This window comes from Lissotriton helveticus, chromosome 8, assembly GCF_964261635.1.
Source record: "Lissotriton helveticus chromosome 8, aLisHel1.1, whole genome shotgun sequence".
In the NCBI taxonomy this organism is placed as follows: Eukaryota; Metazoa; Chordata; class Amphibia; order Caudata; family Salamandridae; genus Lissotriton; species Lissotriton helveticus.
In genome coordinates this window covers 742,348,127-742,364,318 of record NC_136069.1, presented here as the reverse complement: position 1 = coordinate 742,364,318, position 16,192 = coordinate 742,348,127, and the positions used below count along the sequence as shown (strand labels likewise).

At 42.1% G+C, this 16,192-nt stretch overlaps 1 protein-coding gene across 1 annotated transcript in view; it reads left to right on the top strand.

Annotated features, from left to right (window-relative positions):
• The window catches only part of ASMT (acetylserotonin O-methyltransferase), a 298,115-nt gene that overhangs the window by 74,120 nt on the left and 207,803 nt on the right, over positions 1-16,192 (top strand). The gene's annotated exons all lie outside the window — the stretch shown is intronic.

The window sequence follows — 16,192 nt, the reverse complement described above, 5'->3', positions numbered from 1 at the left end:
TTCATCCCTATTGACAGCCATTGATTCTGAAGCTACGTTCTTTACAGTTATCGATCTCAAGAACGCATTCTTCAGTGTCCCCATTCATCCAGACAGCCAGTTCCTTTTCGGTTTCTGTTTAAATGGAAGAAGCTATAAGTTCACACGAGCTCCTCAAGGTTTCACAGAAAGTCCTAGTATTTACAGTCAAGCACTTAAAAGACAACTAGACAATATTCACATGCCAACTGACACTGCCCTGCTCCAGTATGTCGATGATCTACTGATCACAGCCCGTTCTGAGCGTGACTGCGAGCGAGCGTCACTTACGGTTCTGTATTTTCTGGCCGAGATGGGGCACAAGGTGTCCCCTTCCAAATTACAATTCTGTGTCCAGCAAGTGGTCTACTTAGGACACTTACTGTCCAAGAGGGGTAGGCAGTTGACACCTGACCGTATCCAGTTAATAGCACGTCTTCCACAGCCCAAGACACAGAAGGAGGTACAAGCTTTTATCGGCCTCACTTCTTACTGCAGACAATGGATTCCTCAGTATGCATTTCTAGCCAAGCCACTGATACAGTTAACGACACAGGAGGCAGCCGTATCGACTGTCCTCCCTTGGACCCAGGAACATACACTTGTTTTTAATGAGTTAAAGAAAGCCTTATGCCAAGCACCTGTTCTAGCAACACCGAACTACAGTAAGCCTTTTACACTTTTTGTTACAGAACGTGATGGTACTGCATTATCTGTTCTTACACAAGATCAAGCAGGACAATACAAGCCCTGTGCTTATTTTTCGAGCACATTAGATCCAGTGGCCCAGGCTCTGCCTGCGTGCCTCAAGTCAGTTGCAGCCACAGCTCTAGCTATCAGACAAAGTGATTCCATAGTGTTAGGACACTCTCTGACAGTACAAGTTCCACACTCCGTGGAAGTTCTTTTAAACAGAACCCAGACTCAGCACTTGACAATTGCACGTTTAACAGGTTATGAACTGACACTGTTTCAGCCACACATAGAAATCAGACGCTGCAACATTTTAAATCCTGCTACACTGTTACCGTCAGTTACTTCAAATCCTGCCACACATGACTGTGTGGAAATTGTTAACACCATGACAAAGCCAAGACAAGATCTGACAGATATTGCATTACCTGATCCCGACCTGACACTTTATGTGGATGGTTCATGTATGAGAACAAGTACAGGAGAACTAGTAGCCGCGTATGCAGTGACTACTGACACTGAAGTTATAGAAACACATCGTATTGACACCCTGTCTGCTCAAGCAGCAGAGCTAGTCGGTCTGACCCAAGCCTGCATACGTGCCAAGAACCAGAAAGTAAACATATACACAGATTCACGTTATGCATTCGGAGTCGTACACGACTTTGGAGTGCTCTGGCAAGAACGAGGTTTTATGACTTCTCATGGAACCAAGATCCAGCATGGTCTTCTCATTCAAGCTCTGTTAGATGCAATACATTTACCGACAGCTATTGCTATCATGAAGTGCAAGGCACATACGAAAGTCACTGATATCATTTCCCAAGGTAACGATCTAGCAGATCGAACAGCCAAGCTTACAGCCCAGACTCCAGATATTCCAGTTAACACGACACAGACACTCACTCCAGATCAGACTACTTGTGTGACAGTTAAGGACCCTACACAAGATGTCATAGACATACAGTTACATGCTACTCCCGAAGAAATCAAGAAATGGTCCGAACAAGGAGGGGTCCAGACAGATCAAGGATGGGTGACGAAGGGAAAAGCCACATGGTTTCTCCCCGACTCTATGGTTCAAGTCATTATTAATACCGCACACAGTCCAGCACATCTAGGAGAAAAAGCTATGTTAGACAGTATTCAGAACCTTTGGTTCAACAAGCATTTACGAGCAGCAGCTAAGCAGAAAGTCCGTACCTGTATGATATGTTGTCAGTTCAATCCAGGTAAAAGTGTCCCGGTGGAACAAGGTGGATTCCAACCTCCTGACCACCCTTTTGAAGTCCTCCAGATGGATTATATTCAGATGGAGCGATGTCGAGGTTTCAAGTATGTCCTCGTAGTTGTATGCGCTTTGTCCAGGTGGACAGAAGCATATCCAGTTCCAGATTACACAGCCGCGACCACTGCCAGGCAGTTGGTTCGTGAGTATTTTCCCCGTTATGGATTACCTAGGGTCGTGTATTCAGATAACGGCCAGCCATTCTCATCTGAGCTCATGAAACAAGTTTCCCTTCTGTTAGGGTACCAGTGGAAGTTCCATTGTGTACGCCATCCTGAAGCAGCCGGTCTCGTAGAGAGACATAACCAGACTTTGAAAATCCGCATTGCTAAAGTGTGTACAGAAAAAGGTGTAGACTGGCTCGTAGCTCTGCCAGTTGCTCTGTTCTACATGAGAATGGTTGCACATTCTAGATCAGGTCTGTCCCCGTATGAGGTCGTATTCAGCCGCCCTCCAAACATGTGGGGTACACCTAGACCCCGTAGTATTACAGACGTTTCCAGTAATATGCTGACAGATTACCTAGCTTCCTTGATGTCTGCCCTACACTCTTGTCGTTCACAGGTTGCCGCTGCATTTCCAGACAACACTGAGGTGAAACCGCTTGAAGTCGTTCCGGGAGAATATGTCCTGGTGCGAAATTTTGATCGTTCAAGTCCGTTGGAGCCCCGGTGGAAGGAGCCCCAGCTGGTATTAATGACAACAAGGACCGCAGTCAAGCTTGAAGGCCGGAAGGGATGGGTCCACATCAGTCATATCAAAAAGTTCCATGGATTACGACAAAAGACATTTATTAAGGACTGCCCTATTTCTAAAGACTGCCTAAAAACAGACTCTGAGTTCAAAATGTCCCCTGTTAGAGAAAACTCCGCAGCAGGAGTATAAAGCCAAGTTGAGGTCTAGTAAAATAAGTCAGCCAGTTTAATTGTCTAAGTCCCTCTCGGGTGAAACGGTTAGACAGGTTCCTGACATGTATGAGACAGACCCACACAGTGAGAGAGTTAGTCAAAACTCTAAAAGATGTATTATCGTTCTATTCTTTTTGTTATTTTTGAGTCTTATGGTTACGTGCATAAGTTATGCTTTACATTTATGTTTTCCGATTTCACATGTACATATGTTTTCTAATACTACAGTAGAGCACACATTTAGTGATCTGCCTCCTCACGAGTTATCCTATCGTCTTGCTATGCGTAATAACACATTTATCAGAATGTTGCACTATTCACACCAGACCAGCAATGCCACTAATTGTTGGGTGTGTGGTCGACTCCCCCCTTTCCAGACACCGAAGGGAGTTCTGCCACTTTTTCCTCATCCGTTTTCACATAATGGTTCATGTGGAGCATGGTCCACGTTAACGTCATCCTCCACTGATATGTCCCTTCTGAATAGAACATGTTTCCCAGCCAAGCAAGGTCTTTCCCATAGAACAGGGTTAGATCTAGAAAATGAAGTATATGATTTAGGTAATTATTCCTCGAATTTCATGGTCCTGAATGTTCAGTCCGATACTACTCCAGATTTGCCTGCTATTTCAGTACTACCAGTCAAAGGCAAATTATGTGTCAGAAAGAATGGTTCCGCACATGTAGGACATAGTGATTGTACTACTACTGTGGTCAAGTATAGTGACAGTGGGAAATCTATTTTCAAAGCCTCACGTCATTCTTATTTTGTTTGTGGTCAGACCGCATATGTTCGTCTGCCCCTCGATTGGGATGGAACATGTTACATTGCCTTCCTACTGCCACCAGTTTTTCTAGCCCCATCTGATTATCACAGAAACACACATCTAGTACACGTCAGACATAGAAGGGAGTCCCCAATTGTCGATCAAACTGAAACTACTCTAGAACAATATCAAGACTTCAATAAAGGTTTCTTTTTCTTTATAGGACCTGTCCAGAATAGTAAGTTAATACGTAGGTTAACCAGAACCCTTGAAGCAGTAGTGAATGAGACTACTTCCGCTCTGGGTAACTTAACTGAAGAGCAATCTGCTATGATATTTGTCGTGCTCCAAAATCGTCTCGTTCTTGACGTCATACTGGCCGATAGAGGAGGAGCTTGTAGAGTCATCGGATCTAGTTGCTGCATTTTCATTCCTAATAACGCGCCGTCTGTTTATTCAGCTATAACCAGACTTCATAAAATTGCCCATCAGTTGCACCAGAATCCAGGCACCTGGACATGGTCCGGTTGGCTCTGGAGTATCATATCTGCCTGGGGATGGAAAGTATTGTCATTCCTGGGTATAGCAGTAATGATCATATTCAGTTGCTGCCTCTGTTTACAATGTGGCCCTGCGATTTGCCGCATGTGTGCTACCTCTTGTATTCCTAGTCCTAAATCCCGTTCCAAGACAATCCGAGACGAGCAAATGATGCTATATGAACAGATAGATGGTATCATGAATATTGATGTTTCCTGATGGAAACGTAGGGCACAAGGAGGGAATGTGGAAAAGTAAATTTTGCCATGTTATATGTGCCTACGTCTTCCCCATCTTATGCTATATGTGCATGATCGATATGCATGTATCCCCCTATGGTCGATTAAAGACGCAATTACAGTTGTGTCCATCTCTAGTAGGCCAGTTTCCAGTTCTCGTGAAAGCAACGAGTATTAGGCCTATGTTGCCACGTTTCACAGTGTGCACGTTAATTCTTCGCATTGTCCCCGTTTCTAGGCCTCAAGAGGGCCCGGACATCAGATTCAAGCTCCAGACTTCTGAACCCTCTCCGAGAAGCGATACAGCCCCCACCTGCATCCCTGACCCTTCACTTACTTCCTGCCTCACAGTGCCCGGCCCGGCCTGGCTCTGCCTGCCAGTCTGCCAAGAGTATGTTATGCTTCTAGTTATCAGTCCAGCCCTCCTTCTCTGCATTCCTAAGCTACTGAATCGCATCAATAGTTTCAGCCATGGTCTAGCCTTTCTGTCTCCATGTAAGAGAAATACTGTATTAATATTCATAGAATATTCCTCGCACACGCAATACATGAAGAATTATGCACGCACCAGTCTTGGTGTCAAGTAGCCTTTGCCCTGATAACTTTTGGATTCTATCAACATGTACTCCAAACACCAGATACTAGATATGCCATAGGTACATGTCGCCCTGACAACGCAGACTTTTAGTCTCTTCTTCTAGCGCAGAAGTCATAGCCCCCAGTTCCTCCTGGTAACACGTCATTGCCCGTTTGCGCGCACCACTAGGTTAAAGGTCCCAGCTGCTCAGGTAGCCCCCTCCATGTTTCCGCCCCGTTTATGACACTTCTGTTACGTTTACATCACATGTCTATGTATACGCCCTGTACACGCCTTCTAGTTACATCATTTCGCCCTTATCTTTCGCGACTGCTACGAGTTACGCCTACTGCTACGCCTACTGTATTGAATGTAATGTAAATGTTTTAGTATATATATTGTGTGCTGTTACTGAAAGTTACCCTTTTACCCTTGCCCATGCCATCCGATTCCATTCCCATTCCCCGGCAGCTGCCATCCATTCTATGCAGGCTATCCCGTTCCTGTCCCTTCCCTCATGCCTGATTAAAGCCTGTAGACTCAAGATACCTCGAATCCTGTCTCTTATTTATTGAGCTATCTGTTTTATTCACTGTATTCAAAAATAGTACCGGTAATTAATTATTTATTTACCACAGGGTGGACGAGCACGATACCCAATGTCCCAACCTTCTTAACATCACATTAAAAAATCATAAGGGCCAGGTTATTTTAAATGTTTTCAATATCTATGCCAGAGGTGTAAAGGGAGGCAGAGAATCCCCAGTCATAGCACGGTTGGAAGCCTTGCTTCGATCCTCGCCACACAAACACTGCACCCTGGTGGGAGGCGACTTCAATTGCACTTTTGAGCCCCTTGGACCAGAAGTCCTAGAGGATCATGAGGTTGTTGACAATAGGTGGGGTATACCGGCTTTAGAGCTTAGTCCAATTAAGAAATGGTCGGAAGTGGTGCTCCAGGTCAACTCTATAACATCTGAGTTTGACCTGAGGGCTCTCAATGGTAGGACTAACTCGGATAAAAAGGGAGCTCATACTTATAACAGGCCTGCGCATTCCTCCAGAATAGATTATATTTTTCTTAACATCCACCTATGGAATATGGTTAAGGATATGGTTATTATATCCACTGTAGAAAGTGATCACAATATTCTCTCACTTACCATGTCCAACAGGTGTTTAGATGATTCAGGCAGAAAAAATCTGTGCCCTTCAGTCCCGGATATGTCAGTAGTTTCGAATTGTGGTCGTCGGCTAAAATGGGTCACGCTGTCACTTTCAACTGAGAAACTACTTTCTATAGCGCAGATCTTAGCGGCAGTTGTAGGCAATCTTGATCATCTGGGGAGCGGGGTGGGGGATGTATCTGCAAGATTTTGCAAACTAACATTGGCTCTCAGTGACCTTTTTATTGTCCCAGGTAGCATTAATGGAAAGAGACCAGCTTCTAGGGCTAGACAAGGTTGGTTTAATCGTACGTGCAGAGAGGCGAAGACTTTGCTAATTGACGCAGTAAAATCAAAATCCCAAATAAGGATCAGGGAGGCTAGAAGGTCATATTCATCTTGCCAAGGAGTTGCTAAGAAGGAGTGGGAAGATAACTTCTGGCAGGAACTCCTGACGGCCAGTCGAGGGAGAGATGCCAGAAGTTTCTGGAACTTGGTGGGTAGTAGGAAGCGCCCTGATGACACCTTGAGGACATGCACTATCACAGCTAAGGCATGGTTTGATCATTTTCTGGGTCTTTACTGTGCTATTGAAGGCCCACTTAATGACCAATTTACTCTCCACCCCTATTCTTTGGACAGAGATATGGTTCTTTTTTCTGCCCAAGAAGTTACGAAATTAATTAAAACCCTTACTCCATTAAAAGCAGCAGGCCCGGATGGGCTACCAGGGGATCTTCTTCGCGCAAATCCAGGTGATTGGGGGGTGTTGATTTCCGCTCTCCTTAATGCCATCATGGAGGGAGGGTCTGTCCCAGAGTCCTGGAAAGGGGCCGAGGTAGTCCCAATTTTTAAAAAGGGAAACCGTGATCTACCGGGAAACTATAGGCCCATAAGCCTGATAGACTCGACCCAGAAGGTGGCGGGAAAAGCAATTTTGGGAAGGATCCTCTCCTGGGTAGACGAAAACCACATATTATCCGAGATGCAGGCCGGGTTCCGTACAGGCACAGGAACAATTGAACAAGTCTTCAGACTCCTGTTACTGTATTGGAAGGTAGTGGTATTGGGCAAGGGCAGTCTTTATCTGGCCTTTATAGACCTGAAGACTGCCTTTGACCTTGTTCCCAGGGAGGAACTCTGGAGGGTGCTGTTCGGCCTTGGGATGCCTCCATACATAGTGGACCTCCTAATGAAATTGCACAAAGCGAACTACGCTCAGGTCAGGTGGGGCTTGAATGGGGAGAAGACTGACAAGATCAAGGTAGAGAGGGGTGTTCGGCAGGGTTGCGTCCTAGCACCCACCCTCTTCTCGCTTAATGTGAACGGGGTGGTTGATTACTTGCTCGAAGAACCAGCAGACGCCCCTACACTCTGCAACGTTAAGATTCCAACTTTGTTGTTTGCCGACGACACCCTTCTCATCTCAAAAACTCCCCAGGGGCTCCAAAAACTCCTGAACCGGTTTCAGGATTTCTGTGTAATGAGAGGTCTTGTTATAAATGTACAAAAAACCAAATATCTAGTAATGCACCCTCCTAAAAAACTGGGCCGCCCTCCTATCCTGAACTCTATTCCCCTAGAAAAAGTTGCAGAATTTGACTACCTGGGAATTCGGCTGAGCGACAGCATGAGTTGGGTACCCCATACCACCAAAATGACATTGGTTCACAAAAGAGTGGGGGGAGCCTTGTTAAAGGAGTACAACTCATCATCGAAACATTGTGTATCTCCAATCATCGATATATACAAGGCCAGAGCGGTACCGGCATCACTTTATGGAGCAGAGTTATGGGGTCTGGGCGGCATGGAGTCCCTGTCTAAAGCAAGAACAAGTTCATCAAAGATCTATTGGCAGTCCCGATGAGTACCCCGACTGTCCCAATGCTTATGGATGCGGGCTGCAAACCAATTAAAGACCTGGCCCGCCTCCGGCCCCTCCTATTGTGGGCCCGACTGTGGAGGGTCCCGGAACTAAAATCCTATGCAGACGGGCTGGCAGAGGTAATGCATTCGGCTGGCTGGCAAAGGATCAAGTGGCTCAGGGACATTAAACTCCTGCTCAGGGAACTAGGTCTGGGCTCCTGCTGGTTTACTCATTCAGCACCGCCAAAGGAGATCCTGAAAAAAATATATTGGGGTTGGGTGTCCTCAAAACTCATGAGCAATCAACATCACTGCAACTCCACCGCAGCATATTTGAGGATCAAAGATGTTACTGCCTTCGAACCCTTCTTGGATATTATCTCCATTCCAATGGACCGGGCTTTGTACATCAAGTTCAGACTAGGAACTTTACCCCTAGCCGACCTCCTTTCCAGATGGAATTCGAATAAGCAGTTATCACGCATCTGTGCCCTTTGTTCTGATTGCTGCGAAACAGTGGCGCATTTTCTTCTTGACTGTCCAGACTATGCGCGCCCAAGATCTTTTTGGCTTAAACCGCTTTGTAATGAGATGGGTATCCGCCAACATTCTGTGGCTCTTCGCATTTTATTGACCAATACTGCCCCCCCCTATTGTTTGTGCTGTGTCTAAATTTTTAAAATGGGCCTGGTTGATACGTCTCAAAAGACTGTCTTTATCGATTTAATGCTTCTTTTAAAAAATAATAACTTATTTATTCTGCTTTTATCAATTGATGTATTAAGTACAGTCTTGAGTTTCCGATATGATGTTTTTATATTATTGTGTAATGCTTTTATGATATACGCATATCGAAATAAAGCTATCAATCAATCAATCGATACAAAATATGAACTCTATCCATCTATTTGTCCTGCACACCATGAGATTTTGTTGACTTTGCTTGGATTCATTGTTGCTCAGACTTTATACTGCACTAGTCTTGTATATACTTTCATTGTAGGATTGTGCTCTCCTGACCATTTTTGCCTATATGTTTATTTGTCAATCCTTTGGCTTGATAAATTGTGTTCCTTCTTGGTAGTGGGGGATACTGGTCCTTGTAGCACTCCGTTTTTTGATATCAAGATAGATTCTATTGATTGTCCAGTACGTTTTCTGACCTTACTAGTACTAGTGAATGTGCGGTCTTTTCCAATTTTTGGAAACACCACTACCATTCTCTGTTTATATAAATAATTTGCTTAGTACATGTACTAGTAGGAAATCTTAGGCACCATGTCTGTTAGGTCTCTTACTTCTGAAATAGGCTCAAAGCTGTGCAATCAAGATCCAGGGTGTGTTATATATGTTACATATATATAAGCAAGACATAACATGAATTTCTCATTACATGTAACATCCTGCTCATGTGCCTAAGATCACACTGTGAGTGAAGCTTGATTCATCCATCAGTGTGATATTAGGCACATGGCCAGGATGTTACATGCAATCTACCATGTCTTTAAAAAACATGTACTTCTATATTTTTAAAGACATCAACTAAGCAATTTATTCACCCAGATCCATTTAAAATCAAGCTTGACTCACAGTGTGATCTTAGGCACATGACCTAGATGTTACATATAATCTACCATATCTGTCTCTGCAAGCAGTATGTGTGTCTCTGCTCATATTATTTCACTGTCTCTACTGGCAAAAAACAGGCCCCCTATATATAAGCAAGACATAACATGAATTTCTCATTACATGTAACATCCTGCTCATGTGCCTAAGATCACACTGTGAGTGAAGCTTGATTCATCCATCAGTGTAATCTTAGGCACATGACCAGGATGTTACATGTAATCTACCATATCTTTAAAAAACATGTACTTCCATATTTTTAAAGACATCGACTAAGCATTTTATTCACCCAGATCCATTTAAAATCAAGCTAGGCTCACAGTGTGATCTTAGGCACATGACCAGGATGTTACATATAATCTACCATATCTCTCTCTGCAAGCAGTACGTGTGTCTCTGCTCATATTATTTCACTGTCTCTACTGGCAAAAAACAGGCCCCCTATATATAAGCAAGACATAACATGAATTTCTCATTACATGTAACATCCTGGTCATGTGCCTAAGATCACACTGTGAGTGAAGCTTGATTCATCCATCAGTGTGATCTTAGGCACATGACCAGGATGTTACATGCAATCTACCATGTCTTTAAAAAACATGTACTTCCATATTTTTAAAGACATCAACTAAGCATTTTATTCACCCAGATCCATTTAAAATCAAGCTTGACTCACAGTGTGATCTTAGGCACATGACCAGGATGTTACATATAATCTACCATATCTGCCCTTGTAAGCAGTATGTGTGTCTCTGCTCATATTATTTCGCTGTTTTTACTGGCAAACAACAGGCCCCCTAAATATAAGCAAGACATAACATGAATTTCTCATTACATGTAACATCCTGCTCATGTGCCTAAGATCACACTGTGAGTGAAGCTTGATTCATCCATCAGTGTGATCTTAGGCACATGACCAGGATGTTACATGCAATCTACCATGTGTTTAAAAAACATGTACTTCCATATTTTTAAAGACATCAACTAAGCATGTTATTCACCCAGATCCATTTAAAATCAAGCTAGACTCACAGTGTGATCTTAACCACATGACCAAGTTGTTACATATTATCTACCATGTCTGTCTCTGCAAGCAGTATGTGTGTCTCTGCTCATATTATTTCACTGTCTCTACTGGCAAAAAACAGGCCCCCTATATATAAGCAAGACATAACATGAATTTCTCATTACATGTAACATCCTGCTCATGTGCCTAAGATCACACTGTGAGTGAAGCTTGATTCATCCATCAGTGTAATCTTAGGCACATGACTAGGATGTTACATGTAATCTACCATGTCTTTAAAAAACATGTACTTCCATATTTTTAAAGACATCAACTAAGCATTTTATTCACCCAGATCCATTTAAAATCAAGCTTCACTCACAGTGTGATCTTAGGCACATAACACACATGTCATGACACACACACAAGGTGAGAAATGACACACAGAAAAAGAGAGATTATACACGTGCAAAGCGACATGAGACACAGGCACAGAGTACATTTTAACCTAAGAGAGGCAAACTGTTACAAGGCACAGGTGACATTATTGAAAAATGTGAAAATATAATTCCTTATTTCACACAGACACTCAATGTGATCCTTCACCAAAATTTAAAAACCAGACTTTTTACCAGAAAACATTTTCCATAGTAAATCTTTTTTGACACAAAGCACAGCTCATTTAAATGAACACTACAGAAACAAAGCAGAGACCCAACTCATTTTCAAAATACATTTCCAATATGCACCATTCTATTTTTAAACAGCATTACAAAAAAACATGACACAAAATGCAAGAATAAAGAAGTGCAATATGCTTCTTAATCTTCCCCATAGTGCATACAGCAGTCTATCTTTATTAAAAGAATCATTACTCACCTTTAAAAATGCTTTGAAAGATGTAGAACAGTGTCAGTCACACACAACAGATTTTCTTAAGCAGAATCTCTGAATAATGCTTCTGTCACTGGAGCCTCACAAAATGGCACAGATTCTTTCTCAATACAGACCCATATTCTTGTACATAACCAATGAAAATTCTTCCCACACAAATTCAAAACCAAACTGCACATTTTAATTGGTTGTACAATTGAACACTGTGAAACTCACATAATATTCACCCATCCCCCCAGTGCTCATTCACCCTGTTACCATGGTAACTTCCTCCTAACCCACCACACAGTTCAAAAGTTCAGCATAGTATGTTGCAAAAGAATCCAGCAAGGGTGTTTGACCTCTCAATGTATTAGCTAACATGTGCAATGTTTCTTTCAATGACTTTTTCTCCACCATTAAAATGACTTCTTTCAAGAAACAAAAACATGCACCCTAATTTTCAGCGGAGAATGTTAAGAAAGCACTAATCATTTCTTGTTTTTCAAGTGCACTGAATCTCAACCACTTTTTTTTTCATAACTCCTACTTTCAAACTGCCATTTCATTTCCACAACTCATCTGAATACAAGCACATCTACCTTCAAGATGCCAAAAGTCTGGTTTGTGGGTCATAGCTTTGTCTACTGGAGTGAAAAATGTGCAAGTAACAGAGGTATTTACAACCTTAATTTACCAAATGTGGACATTGTGTGGATTGGACAGAGAGGATTGAGAAGTCACCAATTGATACCATTGATAAAATCCTTTATGCATCTACCAAAGCCTGACCTTATAATTGTGCACTGTGGTGGCAATGACCTGGGCACTTTGACTGGGGTAGGTCTGGAAATGCTTTTAAAGGACATCTTTGGGCAATTGATGTCACTTTTTCCAAAAACTGCCTTGGTATTTTCTAATATATGCCAAAGGCAAAAATGGAACTGGTCCAACCAATTTTGTCCACAGATTGAGAAAGCAAGGAAACATGTAAATAAATCTGTTTCTGCTTTCCTCAGAGACTATGGTATGGGTTCCATTTACCACAACAACTTGCGTTACAACATGCAAGGCATCTATAGGAGAGATGGTGTACATTTTACAGATGAGGGGAATAGAGTCTTCCTCTTGAATTTGAGACTCTGCATTGGTACCTACCTGTAGGTTCAAAAAACACCCACATAACACAACAGCCGTTTTCAGAGCTACCCTACCTCTAAGCACTCTAAATTATTTTTTTTTACTATATTTTTTTACACTGTTTTTCCCCGTGGTGCGCTCAGGGTGCGCGTATCGGAGAGCGCACATGAGAACGCACCCAGCACTTACCCCGCGATTTTTGCTCTAGCCGTGTCTAAATGTCCTATGGAAAATTGCATGGAGAAAACAGATTTGAAAGTATTGAAATTTACAACCAATCAAAATGTTACTTTCGTTTTGAATTTGTGTGTGATGAAGTATAATTGGCTATGTATATATCTTAAATGAGAGGAAAACACGGCCATTTTGTGATACTCCTGTCTGAGGTACTTTTGAGAAGAATTTTGGGTGCTCAATTTCTGGAGTTTGAATTACACTGTACTAACTCTTCTACTTTCAAAAAGGTGAGTTGTTAATTTGTAAGGGGGACTATGTTGTACACTTTAAGATAATTTGGAAAATGTTTTCTGTTAGCTATTTACAGTCATTCTGTTAGAATTATGGATTAAGATAGGCTTCATCACATGCAGTGCTTTATATGTCTAGTTCCTGCCTGATACTATACACTACCAATTAATTTTAAAGAACTAAATACTTCATTAAGCTACTTTTATATTATGTATTACTAAAAACGATAAATTAAAGTGATTACTTTTTTCTGCAATTTACAGCAAGAAATTTGAAATTAAAATGGATCAGAACGAGGAGACCAAGGAAATTTCTTTTGAAATTTCAACTACATTTCTTGAAATTCGAAATGTCACGGATATCGACAGCACCATTTTATCACAAGGAGGAGATGACATACATAATTTTTGGGATGAATCTCTTGACGAAGAATTTATCGAATGTTTGGATACAATAGAATTCCAACAATCATCATGGCACACTTATAATGAGGAGATTCCTGATCATATGATTGAAAAGGAAATTCCAGATGAGGACATGCTACAAGTTCTATTAAATTATGAAAATTCCGAACAATAAATGAATATTTACAAAATAAAAATTAGTTGACATATTATTCATTTTTATTTCTAATTTATGAGGTAGTAGCGAAGTGATTGTATTAAAGTGAATTTTAGACTCTGCATCGGCACCTACTTGTAGGTACTTAAATCACCCACATAACACAACAGCTCTTTTTAGAGCTACCCTACCTCTAAGCAATCCAAATTCTTATTTTACACCATTTTCTTTCAATATTTCTCCCTGTGATACGCTCTCGGTGCGCATACCGGTGAGCGTACCTGGGAACGCACACAGCGCTTACCCCGTGAAAATTGCAACAAAAAAAACTGTTTTTTTGCCCTTCAGGGTCCTTCTAGGCCCCCCTCAGAAAACCTAGGGGGTCAGGGGGTGTCTACTCTGCCCCCTTTTAATCATGTCCCCCTTTTTATTTTCACCTCTTGTGTCTCGATTCTACCGAGACACAATATGGCGGACTCTCCGGACTGTTTAGACTATTGACAGACACCCGAGAGCCAATCAGCTTTCCGCTCGCGCACTCCCGTAGCGCGCCGGGTGCGCTCCCCGGTACGCGCACCAGTGAGCGCTCGTAGCGCGCCTATAGATATATATGTGTTTTTGAAGTTAATTTTCATAAAAACCACTGGAGCAATTTTCACCAAATATAGCAAAGGCACATCTGCGTACCAGTCCCTACAATTTTGCCAAGTTTGGTGGCGGTTCGGGCTGTAGACTTGTCAGAACGTCCTATGGAAATTAACATGAGAAAAACACGTTTTGGGACCCCCCTTTTTTCTCAGCCCCTACTTCACGAATCCCCTCGAAACTTACAGGGAAGGAGCGGAGCAGAGCTGGCTGAAATTTTGGAAAATTACATGCAAATTCCTCAACCGGAGCCAGAGTTATTCTCAATAGAATGTTGCGGATTTCCTATGGTAGCTAGCTCCTAACTATAACTACCTACTGGCGACCGCCAGTAGGTAATATATATATATATAATATAGAGACATAGGTATGCAGATGTGGATTTATGAGTAAATCTATATTTACCTATATGCACTCTCTCAATATTATGGTCCCCGATGCGATGTTTTGCCCATGATATTTTGGTAGCACAATATTTCTGCAGTTTATATTTCAATGTACAACCCTGAAATAAACTAGCATGTATGCCTTAGACATGTCTCCCTGTCCCAAGCAGTCTTTGGCACAAGTAATAAAATACCCACAGATGACATTTGTGAAATGATCGGGAGTATGCTATAAAATACAATCATTGGGGTAAAAAATATATATTTATAGCTAAGACCTGAACTCAAGAACAAAAACATAACTGACATCTGGAACATATTGGGTACAGAAGAACTCTAGAGATGGGTCCTGATCTATTGCCGAAAATAATCATATATTTAATGCCACTTTGCTAGCTAATGGTAAATTTAAATAGGTGAAGAAGAGGTGCCTATTTAATAGAATTTTTAAAATGGCAGCTAGCTACAAAAATGCTGAATGAGGAGGTAGAGTAAGATTTTCCTAATTATGGAATGTGGTGGAGGAGCCTTTGCCTGAGTTCCAGAAACAACCTTAAGATGGAAGGTAAAATGAATAACTGCAAGTTGTTATGTAAAAATGTATTTAAAAAATGAGAGATGGGAAGGCTGATTTGTGGTTTATGAGTGGGAAAAGTATGAAGTTATGCTAAGACAGTTAAGGAATGTTTGGGTTAAACTAGTCCTCCTCACAATTCTCTTAAACGTTTTTCATCAGGGCCTTTTACTTTTGTCATCTAGCCACAGGCTCAATAACCTGTAAATGATGGTTCATTCTGCAGCCTCAAAGGGTCTTCTTGCAGCTTAGAAAGAACTCTTATCCTAACTGCTGTTTCCATATCATGGGAGGATCAGCCGTTTGATGCTCTGATGCCTTATGAGGACGCTGTAGGGGAGTACAGTCTGGACTCACTTCAACTTCACAGCAACTTTAAAACCCAGGGGCATATTAGCAAGGGCACTATCGCCGCTTTAGCGGGCCAAGTCCCGCTAAATCGGCAATAAATGTATCGCCCTATTAGCAAGCTGTCGCTAACAGCAGTTAGTGACAGCTTTTAGGCGATAGCGACCAGTTTGGGGCCCACTTTGCATGTCAGCGATATTTATCGCTAATGACATGCTATGTGGGCGTACCCAACCTGTTAGCGACTGAAAGCAGTCGCTAACACAGCTATCGCATATTAGCAAGGCAGGCTGTGCGATTAAAAAAGTCGCACTGAGCACGAATATTGCCAGAACCTAACGCCTGCTCAGACCATGACTTAATATAGGATAGGATAGGATATGGATATTCAGGTTAAGTCCCCAATATCGCCGGATATTTTATCGCATTAGAGATAAACGTTGCTAATAGCATGTAATCTCTGCGATAATAACCGGCGATAGACAGCGATAAAAAAATGCGCT